Source organism: Chinchilla lanigera, unplaced genomic scaffold, assembly GCF_000276665.1.
Source record: "Chinchilla lanigera isolate Chin_1 unplaced genomic scaffold, ChiLan1.0 scaffold00151, whole genome shotgun sequence".
NCBI lineage: Eukaryota > Metazoa > Chordata > Mammalia > Rodentia > Chinchillidae > Chinchilla > Chinchilla lanigera.
In genome coordinates this window covers 2,270,803-2,281,656 of record NW_004955552.1, presented here as the reverse complement: position 1 = coordinate 2,281,656, position 10,854 = coordinate 2,270,803, and the positions used below count along the sequence as shown (strand labels likewise).

Sequence of the window (10,854 nt, the reverse complement as noted above, 5' to 3'; positions counted from 1 at the left end):
AAATGAAGGTAATCTTCTCTACCTCACCCACCAAAAAGCAAAAAGTATGTACTGTATAATCCTTTTAATATGAAATTCTAAAATATACAGACTATTTGATAATGAAGGAAAGCTGGTCGGTGGTTGGCTGGGATGGTGGGAGGGAGTTGTGGTGAGGAGAAAAGACAAAAAGAGATGACAAGGCGCAAAAGGAAATTTCACTGGTGACTCATCATTTTGCTTTTGTTGTTTTCACATCTATGAATACCTAGCAAACTGTGCACTTGCACATAGCACTAGTTCATGTCAACTCTATTTCAGGAAAGCTGTTATACAAAACCCTTTAATGATTTTAGTTTATTCAGTGGAGGAAAATCTAATCAATTTCCACATCCTGTACTTTAAAATTAAAAAACTAATTTATTTTCAGGAAGTGCTTCAACTGTCATTTATAGGAACATTTACACAATGTAATATTTAGTTGCCAAAGTGAAGCAGGACAGTGAAATCTCTAAAAGGCTAATATGTGCCAACAAATGTCGGATGTAATTCAGTATAATTCCACACACTATAGTGTTCTGTAAGTGACACGTGCAGACTCAGGAGAGCTGTTTATTCCAAAGAAAGAATCTTAAGGAAAAGCCTGGACAGAAGAGTTTGAATTTTTGGGTGGGGAATGTATAGGAAGAAGGATGATAATAGAAATGTGTCCAGATTGTATTTGCTCCAAGTCTTATTGTAGTTGACTGCACTTTTCACTCTGCCCCACATACACAGAGCAATGTGTCCAGATGGTATTTGCTCCAAGTCTTCCTATAGTTGACTGAACTTTTCACCCTGCCTCACACACACCAAGCAAGGGGCACCATCTTCCCATAGTTCTGTCTGCTTGGCTCATCCTTCTAACTTGTGGGAAGATAGCCACAAAAGTCCTGTTCTGGAGAATGAAAGGGCTGTAACACAGAGATCCCTAGTGTTCTCTTCCCACTGAGAAGAGCAAAGGGGATCAAGGTCACCTAAGTGTATGTTTTGGAACTGATTTTTTTGTTTCTGCCAATTTCAATAAAAGATTCAATGTGACACTTGTGCTGGCAGTGGTGGCATGGAAAGGACCACTGTGTTTCTTCAGCCAGGAGAAAATGACTTTGACTCCAGCCACAATATGTAATAGGGTTTTGCCTATGAGGATCAAAGCCAAGTCAGTGATCAAAATGAGGTTGTGAGGGAACCTGCTGTCTATGCTATGGTTTACATGTGTACCCTAAAACTTCACATGTTAGAATCTTTCTCTGGGGAGCAGTGCTGAGCACTGGGTTCTAGTGGGTGGTGTTTGGGTCATAGGGGTGGAGCCCTGACCGGTGCATTAATATTCCCTCTTGCAGTATTGAATTTGTCACTGTAAGAGTGGACTATTACAATAGTAACCCTTACCCATTCCATGTGTTCTGTCTCTCCCATATGTGATCTCTTACTGTTCTATTCTTCTCCATAATTTAAAGCAGCATACACACTCTCACCAAACTGTTAGACTTCTCAGACTGTTAGCCAAAATGAAAGTCTTTCCTTTACAGATTACCCAGTCTCAGATAGTCTGTTATAGCAACAAAACACAGACTAAGACAATCAGGCAGGGGAGAGAACTACTCGAATATTGACTACTTGCTAGTAGGGACACTGTGGGACCCATCCATGAAGTACTCAAATGTCACACTGGAATGGGACAGTTAATAATGACCACTATAGAGCATCCAGCCAACCTTATAAAAGTGGGAAAATGAATTTATTATTTTTATTAAATTTTATTTTATTTTAACTAACTTTACATTTGTGTACAAAGATCATGAACAATTTTAACCTGTTTTGAAATAGTCTGTATTTTAATTGATGGTGTATAATTGTTATGGCTTGTGTCTGCATGTCCCCCCAAATCCTCATGCAGTCATGGGGAGGACTTCTACATTTATGATTGATTTATGGTCCAATGCTGGGATTATGGGTGCGAGTGCAATATCTGCCCCTGGGGCAGGTAGTTTGCATATGTAAGGGAGAGAAAGAGGCTGCTTGCTGCCACTCCTCCCTTTTGCTCTGGTTGTTTTGCTGTCTTCCCCCGCCATGAACTGTTGCCCTGTGCCATGTGCCACTCTGCCTTGGAGCCACCAAAGTATGGACTGAAAGCTCCACAAACTATAAGCTAAATAAAATTTTCCTTCTTTACTTTTTAGCATCAGGTATTTTGTCTCAGCAAGAAGAAAAAAGTAACCAAGACAATAATATTGTCTTTTAAAAACTAATTAAATTGCTACAAGGAAAAAGAGCAAATATTGTGGTATTCTATATTTCAGAATATCTCAGAATTAGTACTTTTTTTTCTTGTTCCTGATGAATACAAAGAAAAAATTTTAAAAATACAGCATAGGTATTTTTTAAAGGAAAACCCATGAAGTTCATAAAGTTCAAAATATTTTCTACATTGTGTGTAAGGAAATTATTCTATATATGCTTTTTGCTATTCCAAATTCAGTCACATTTTTTCCCATAACAAAATAGCATTTATTTGTTCTGAATAATAATTAATACCACTCAAACCCATTCAGTTCTCCCACCACTGGCCTAGCATACAAACACGGGAAGTGTTCGGTGTAGGAATTTTTCTGTAATGCAAGCAGAACCAATAAAATAGTTTTATAAGACTATAGCAATATTACTGGAGTGCTGGAAGGTGAAAGAATTCGAGTAGTGAGGGTCCCTGTAGAGCCAAAGGAGTCACTAACAGAAAGGAAAATGGGACAAAAATTGAATCTAATGATGATTCTTAAGCCCCAACATCCTGTCACAGATAGAGCCTGCCCTAGAAAGTATTTTTTTAAATAACAGCTTTACTGAGGTATATAATTTACACATCAAAAATTCATCTCTTTAAAGTGTAAAATTCATTTTTAGTATATCCACAGAATTGGGTAACTAATATAACAATTTTATATGATTTCATCACTCTTCATAAAAACCTGTCCCCATTACCAATTACTCTCCTTCCTCTGCATTCTCAGCCCTAGGTAATCTTTACTCCATTTCCTGTCTGCATGGACTTGCTGATTCTGGATGTTTCATAGAAATACATTCATGTAGTGTATGGCTTTTTTGTAACTGACTTTTTAAACTTAATACAATGTCTTCAGAGTTCATCAGAGCTATAATATAATAAGAACTTAATGTCTTTTTAGTGCCCAAAGTAAAAAAAAATTCAGGTGAACCTTTTATTTTAGAATATGTTTTTTGGTTTACAGAAAGTTGCAAAGGTAGCAACCTAACTCTTCTAATGTTAGCACCTTATATAACCATGGTACAATTTAACAAAGCTAAGAAATAATGCCAACTAAACTATAGCTGTCTTGGGATTTGATTTTCTTAAGCAAAATATTTCTTTTCTATTTCAGTATCTAACCCAGAGATCTACATTTTATTTAGTAGTCATGTTTCTCCTGTGGTCCAGAACTTTTTTTTTTTTTTTTGGTCTTTTTCCTTGTTATTCATGACTTTGACATTTAGAAGGGTGTAAGTCAAACTTTTATTTCTCAGAGGTTAGCTTAGTCCCATGTTTTTTCCATCATGATTATCCTAGGTTTGTTTGTTTTAGAAGAATAACATGGAGAAGAGAGGCTTTCCTCTTCACAACAAACCAAGGGGCAGCTGATAGCCACAGGATTTATAACTGGTAAGTTAATCTTGATCGCTTGGTTAAGATAGTCTCTTCTAAGTTTCTTTTCTATAATGTCATTATTTTCTCTTCCATTTCATTCTCTATTGTTTGAAGTGAGTCACTAAGTCCATTCCACAATCAAGGATAGTGTAATGAATTAAGCCCTCCCTCTGGAGCAGGGAAAATCTATGTGAATCGTTGAAAATTTTTCTGTGAGGAACATATGCATCATCTTTTCACTTATTCATTTCTTCCATTATTTAGTTATACTAATATGAATGAACTTACCAATACTCATTTATTCTTTTTGCTAGACTCCAGTATTGTCATTATTTGTGCTGGTGCCTGTGTCTCTTTGATACAGCTCCTCCTATTCCTCTTTTTTATTAGCTCTTCTTTACTTTCTAGAACATGATGCTTCAATCTCATCTTGCATTTTCCTTGCTCCAGTCCAAGAATCAACCATTTATCCAAGGAACCCTGCTTTTATTGGAGGATGATATAAACAAGCCAAAATCAGAGTACTGAGTGTATTTATTGCTACTGAGGTGTTACTGCTGCTAAGCCAGCATATGCATGAATACTAAGTCATGCATGAGTATGCACAGTAGTCAGTTTTCCCATCCCTGGGAGCAAATACCAGACAACACCGCTTAAAAGAAGAGAGGCTTTATTTGGCTCATGGTTTCAGTCTATGGTAGGTTGGCTTTAATACAGAAACACCATGGCAGAAGGACGCGGTAGAGCAAAGCTGTTTACTTTGTGGCAACTAGGAAGCAGAGCACAGGGGGAAAGCATGATCAAGAGAAATAACTCATGGGGCAGTGAGGTGGAACAAATTAAAAACCATACATCTGAACTCTCTGACATGGTAACAGCAGAAGTAACAAAGCAGATGAATGAGGCTCTAGAAAAAATCAGAAATAATTTCTCAGATAACTAAAAAGATAATAACTATAATGAAGGACATGGTTAGTGAATCTAGAGTAGATATCGACTTTTTTTTTTCTTTTATTGGTTTTTATCTGGTGCCAGGAATTGAACTCATGACCTTGCGCTTGCCAGACATGTGCTGTGCCACTGAGCTAAATCCCCAGCCCCTACAGTAGATATCGATTTTAAAAAGTAGAGGAGCAATGATGAAAACCATGAGTGCCCAAAACAGGAAAGAAATGGTTTCCATGAAACAGACTCAAACAGATTTCCAACAGATTAAAAATTCTATTCAATTCATAGTATATGCAGCAAAATGAACCAGTGTGAGGATGGCATATCAGATCAAGAAGACAGGTTTGCAGTTAGCAGTCATGAACAGAAATACTTCTTAAAAATAACAAGAGTGACAGTATCTCACTTTCTGTCAGCTTGTAGAGTTCTAACCTCATGGAAGAGATAACTTAGGAATGCATAGAAGATCAAATTCCCAAGTTTGCAACAGCTGGACCTCACTGGACTGTTCAGTCATGCAGAAATCAAGGTTATCATTGAGGCTTCTGATCTAGAATACAAAATACAGCAAAAAGTATGTCTAAGGAAGACTTTATTAAAATATGGTTTGCTCTAATATTGAGTGGAGAATTTTTATGCCTATATCTTATACTTTGAGTTACCACTTTAAAGATAATAATATGCAGTGTATTAACTATTTTTTTTTTTTTTTTTTTTTTTTTGGTTTTTCTCCGGTACCGGGAACCGAACTCACGACCTTGCGCTTGCCAGGCAGGTGCTTTGCCGCTGAGCTAAATCCCCAGCCCCTGTATTAACTATTGTTATTCTCCTATCATCTTGCCATGACATTTTGTTTTACCTTTTTTCCATAAAATTAAAAAAATATGTTCAATATGAAATTAATCTTTTGGAGCTGGTCTGGAGAAGATGCATTAAATATTAATTTATTCTATGAGCATTCTATTGTACAGCTAGTTCAAAGTATCTTATGATGTACTTCAGCAAAATGAAAGATGATGCTCAGCTTTGGCTATCCTATGTAGTTTTTTGTAAGAAATGGGATGCAAAGTTCCTCTTAGAAAACTACTCTCTGCCATGTTGGCCATTCAATTTGAACCAGCCAGGTTTGTAGGTTATGCTGGCCAAATGGGAAATAGAAGGCTGCTTGTCTTCAGAAAGTTCAAGGCAATTATTTCTTCAGGCTCTTCACTTTCATTCAGAGTCCCCAACACTCTATCAAGAATACTTTACAATGGAGCTGATACATGGTGAGAAACTCAGGAAATAAAAGCAAGAATTCAAAAAAGCTGACATAGGTATGGGGGATTTTGATCACCCTGAAGAAATCCTTATGGGTGAGTTAGCACAGATGGATCATCTACAAACCTTCTATAAGCAAGATTGAAGGTGTAGAATTTCATCTGTCACTACTTTCAGTTGTGCAGCTTTTTGACTTTGCTAAAGATCTATAAAAAGAAATTTATGATCACCTTCAAGCTCCACTCACAGATAAGTTCCTCACTTGGGATTATGTAGCATGGTGACAATTAGAGGTTGAGTTCCGACCAAAAGAGCAGCCTTTAATGAAACAAGCCAAAGCAGTGGTGGTGTAATGAAGGAAGCTATGTTCTGTAAAGGCAGTAAAGAGTCTCCCTACAGAGGAAGTGTTACATCAACTTTTTGCTTGGAATGATTATCTGAGATGAGTAGTAAGTTGTTTAGAAGGAAGAAGGTGGAAAGAACCAAGATTATACTCAGGAACATGAACTCAAAATTCTCTCAGAAGTTCACTACAAGCAATGGATGGAGTTGTTGCTGTGACACGACTTCTTTATGGAAGATCTGGAGGTGGCAGAAAGTGGGACTGAATTGTTCAAGGACTCTGTGACAATGTGGCAGAAGAAGCTACAGGTGCTGATGAAGTCAAAGAGCTTAGATATAGACAAGCACTTTGAAGAAGGCTTTATGCACCTGAATCCCAAGGTTTATCTGCCCTTGTGGATTTATTGGGCAGAGTGGAGTGAAGGTGCTGAAAGCCAAGCAGATAGAAGCTATCTTTAAGAAAACTATTTTAGTTGTCACAGGTGCCAGCTTTGTCACTCTGAAAGATAAACACCTGGACTGGGCTTATCAAAACAGTGATTACAAAAAGCCCAGAGTTGTGTTTAAGAATTTGTAGGAAATCTGCCCATTTTCAGTTGAGTTTTTCAGGAAAATATTCCAGTTTGAAAAGGAGCAAGAATCTTGCCAGATGGTGAACTTAGAATGAGAGAGCTTTGAGAGAGTTTGGATCTGTAGATTCTGATCATTGGATGATTACATCAAAGAAGAATTGAGCAACCAACTTGGTCGACCTGAGAACTGCAGACAGGTCTGCTGGAGAGCTTTGAAAATGTTGCAAGGAGAATTAGCAGAGTTGTTTGCATATAAACATGCTATGCTTTAGGCAGGCCATTAGTGAAGGGATAAATACAACTAATTTTGTGAAATTGTACTGCAAGTCCTCTGGACAAATTGCATTATGAATCAATCTGTAAATTGTTCAGAGTTTGCACACAAGATGGCTGATTGATTTTTAAGACATGCTTTAATTTTGTATTAATATGTTAATGTTTAGCTCCAGAAAAGAAAACTTCTTATTAAATGGCTACTTGTTGAGAGCAGAAAAAAAAGTGCAAGAGGTCATGAAAAAAATCAACCCAGTAGCTGCTTGATGATGCAAAGAAGAATATCATAAGATTGATCAGAATCAATGAAAAATCAAGAGACAGCACAAAGGGCAAAAAAACCTGTTCATAGAAGTAATTGCAGAAAACTTCCCAAGGATGGAAAAAGAATTTGACATACAGTAATGAGGCATATAGAACTCCAACTAGCATGATAAAAAAGAATCTGCACCAAGGCATATGATAGTTAAGATTCCAAAAATTCAACAAAAGAATTTAGAGAAAAGAAACAAATCACCCACTATTTATTACTTATTTATTCAACCATCATTCAATGTATAGTAATCTAAAAATTGCTCACTTCTACCCCTGTGAGAAAGAAATTTATCAATTTGAGTATAATGTTTGGTCACCATTCTTTTTGTTTCCACCATTTTGTTACCAGATAAATTAACTCCTTCTTTTTTTTGGTTGTGGAATTTTAATTGGGTGATTTGATTCCTTGATCTCTATGGAATAACTTGTAGCATGAAAAACTCCTTATTTAAAAACAATACTACCCTCTGGTTTATGTTTTGAAGACATTTTATACTGATGTCAGTTAAAAGAAACTCAACTCTTCACTAAGAGTTGAGTGACTAAGCCCTAGCAATCTGTTGTGAATTGGATGTGGTTTGACCCCTAAAAGTTCATGTATAGGTAGTTTAGTCTCCAATGTGATGGAACGCTTAAGAGCTGGGATCTCATGGAAGATGATTAGGTTAATGGGGACATCGCATTCAGCAGGAATTAATGCTATCAGGAGGAGTGAGTTCTTACAGAGTATGTTGTTAGAAAAGAGTATTCCTGGATGCTGAGTCTTCTTCTGACTTCCTGTCTCACCATCTGTTCCCACCATTATGATGCCATCTGCTATGAGGCCCTCACCAGAGCTGATCAGGAGAAGCATTATGTTATTGGACTTCCAAAACTGTGAGTTAAATAACTTAGTATTCTTTTACAAGTTACCTGGCCTCAGGTATTTTGTTACAGCAACAGAAACAGACTACTATAAAACCTTATTTAGCATATGAGGAAAGGAAAGAGCCAGAGGCCCCTTCTCCACAACTTCAAAAACAGAACCTTTATCAAAAAGGATCAAAAAAATTATGTGGTAATAATGTTACCTGAATGCCACAATTAATTAAATGTGCATCTATGTAGGAAATATCTGATATGGGCAATTTCTGTGTGTCAAAAGGATTGTGGAGGACTAATGAGCAAACATAAAATCTGTTATCATAACTAATAGCACTTTATAGGATGCAAATATTTTTGCATTTACCTCTATCCTTTATTTCCTATGCTAATCTTGTGAAGATAGACTTTATTATAGTGATCATGATAAAAATCCCCAATTTTTCAAGGAGAAATATAGCTAAATAACTTCTAATCAAAATACTATTACATTAAAAAATCAGGTAGTTTGACTCATCCTCATCCCCTATCCTTTCCCTTAGGTTATTGATAAGGCCATAATATTATTGCTGATGCTGAATACTGATATCACATAGAACCCTGGACTTTTTCAGACAGAGGTTCATATATGGTTCAAAAGAGATATGAGAGTTCCCTGACTCCTGAGCTCAGAGTGACACTCTGTATCTTTTTTGTCATTACACTATTAGGCACAAACCTGTGACATAAATAGTACTGTTGTTAAATAAACAAAAAATTTAAAAAGTTTATATTTGTAAAATCTTATAACATTTAAATTTGATTTTTTTTCTTTTTCTCCTCCCCCTTTATCTTGCTCCTTTTCCTTCTTTTTTTTTTTTTTTTTTTTTTTTTTCTCCGGTACCGGGAACCGAACTCACGACCTTGCACTTGCCAGGCAGGTGCTTTTGCCGCTGAGCTAAATCCCCAGCCCCTTGCTCCTTTTCCTTCTTATTTTCCCAACTGAATTTTATTTTCAAATTGTCCACATAGAAATAAGCATCTCATCTATTATTTCAGGTTTGCTGGCAGCTTGTATGATAAACCTGGAAAAAGATACAGGGTCTATATTAGTTCATTTCACATGATATCTGCCTTGTAAATGTTTGTTGAAATAACCAATTATTCAAATCAACAAATTTTGCCAAGTGAGACTCTGTAGATGTGCAAGAAGAAAAGGTCTCTGTCCTTACAGATCAACGCCCTTGTTGAGGAGACTAAGTATAAACACCCAGACAAGCTCAGAGTCAATAGTACAACAGATCTGGATAATTCTAAAAAAGAGCCAGCATCAATTTATTGCGAATTAAGTGATGGGTAATAGAGAATGAAAAATTCCAGAGCAGCGAGCAGCTATTCAAGCAGAGACAATCAAGTGGACAACTTACAGAAATGACCTCAGTCTAGTCTTAAATGGTGGCAAAGCTTTGGAAAAGCAAAGAAGCCACAGAGGCAGGCTCTGCCAAAGCCAGGCCTGAGAACAGGAAATGCAAATATCAACTATGAGAAGCCTACATTTAAAGATAGCATGAAAGACTATTTGAGATAAAGTTGCTTATGTTCAAACAATTAGAAATGTTTAATTATAAATTTAGTTGAAGCAAAATGTTAGACTGGGGTGTAGCTCAGCAGAACATTTGCCTAGCATGAGCAATTCCCTGCTCCCAGCACTGAAGAAACATAAATAAGAAAGCAAAGTGTCACAAATACTTTTTAGGACTTCAGAGACTAAAAGAAGGGAAATTAGCTAAAATTCAAGTTTTTAAAAATCAGGTGATTTAGAGGGTATTGTCTTTACTTTGTAATACTAAATTCTAAAGAAATATCATTTGGAAAATAATTTTCTTTACCCAAGGTTTTTTTCTATGAGTTAAAATCTCTATGAGCCATAATCTCCATGTTTATGAATCAAAGTACAGCTATTTAATTAATCAAAATATTAATTATTCCTTATGCATACGAGGCCTCAGTAATTCTCAAAGCAATGCATTGGAAAAATAACTTCCAAATTTTTTTATCTTTTATTAGCCCATCTTACTTCTTTCAACTTTTGTGTTTTCAATTGAAATTATGTACTACGTGGGAAATCATTGTCTTCTGATTATTTCTCTTGCAGTCCTTTGTAGTGCATCGGTTTTATAGGTCACTCCTCTCATCCCAGTAACTGGAGCTCCAACGTGTCTTCTGAAGTCTGTAAAACTTCCTGTTGTCATGCAGTTCTACCAGAATGAAGGTCTTAAGTTATCTATAGCTGTTCATTTTCTGCAGTTAAATGAAACAAATTGGAATTCTTTTTCTTCTTAAAAGTAGATTGACTTATTTTAAAACCAGAATTTTGATCTAAGAATGAGACTAAGACAAAAACTTTCCATTTGCTAAGGAAGTCTAATAAAAGAATATGAAAAAGGAACATATCTGCTATTGGCTAAAAATTGTCATCTTCCTTCCAAATAGTGCTTCAGACACATGTCAAGCAGGCATCTAAGAACAGGGAAAGTCTTTTCTTATTTGTTCTTACTGTTCAATGTAGCATTATAAAGCAGCAGCAGATCTTTGTTTCCATAGAAACAATCCTACATCCTTGTTCAC

At 36.2% G+C, this 10,854-nt stretch overlaps 1 pseudogene; it reads left to right on the top strand.

Annotated features, from left to right (window-relative positions):
- Positions 1-5,059: 5,059 nt before the first annotated feature.
- On the top strand, positions 5,060-7,070 carry LOC102027577 (annotated as a pseudogene).
- Positions 7,071-10,854: the final 3,784 nt, after the last annotated feature.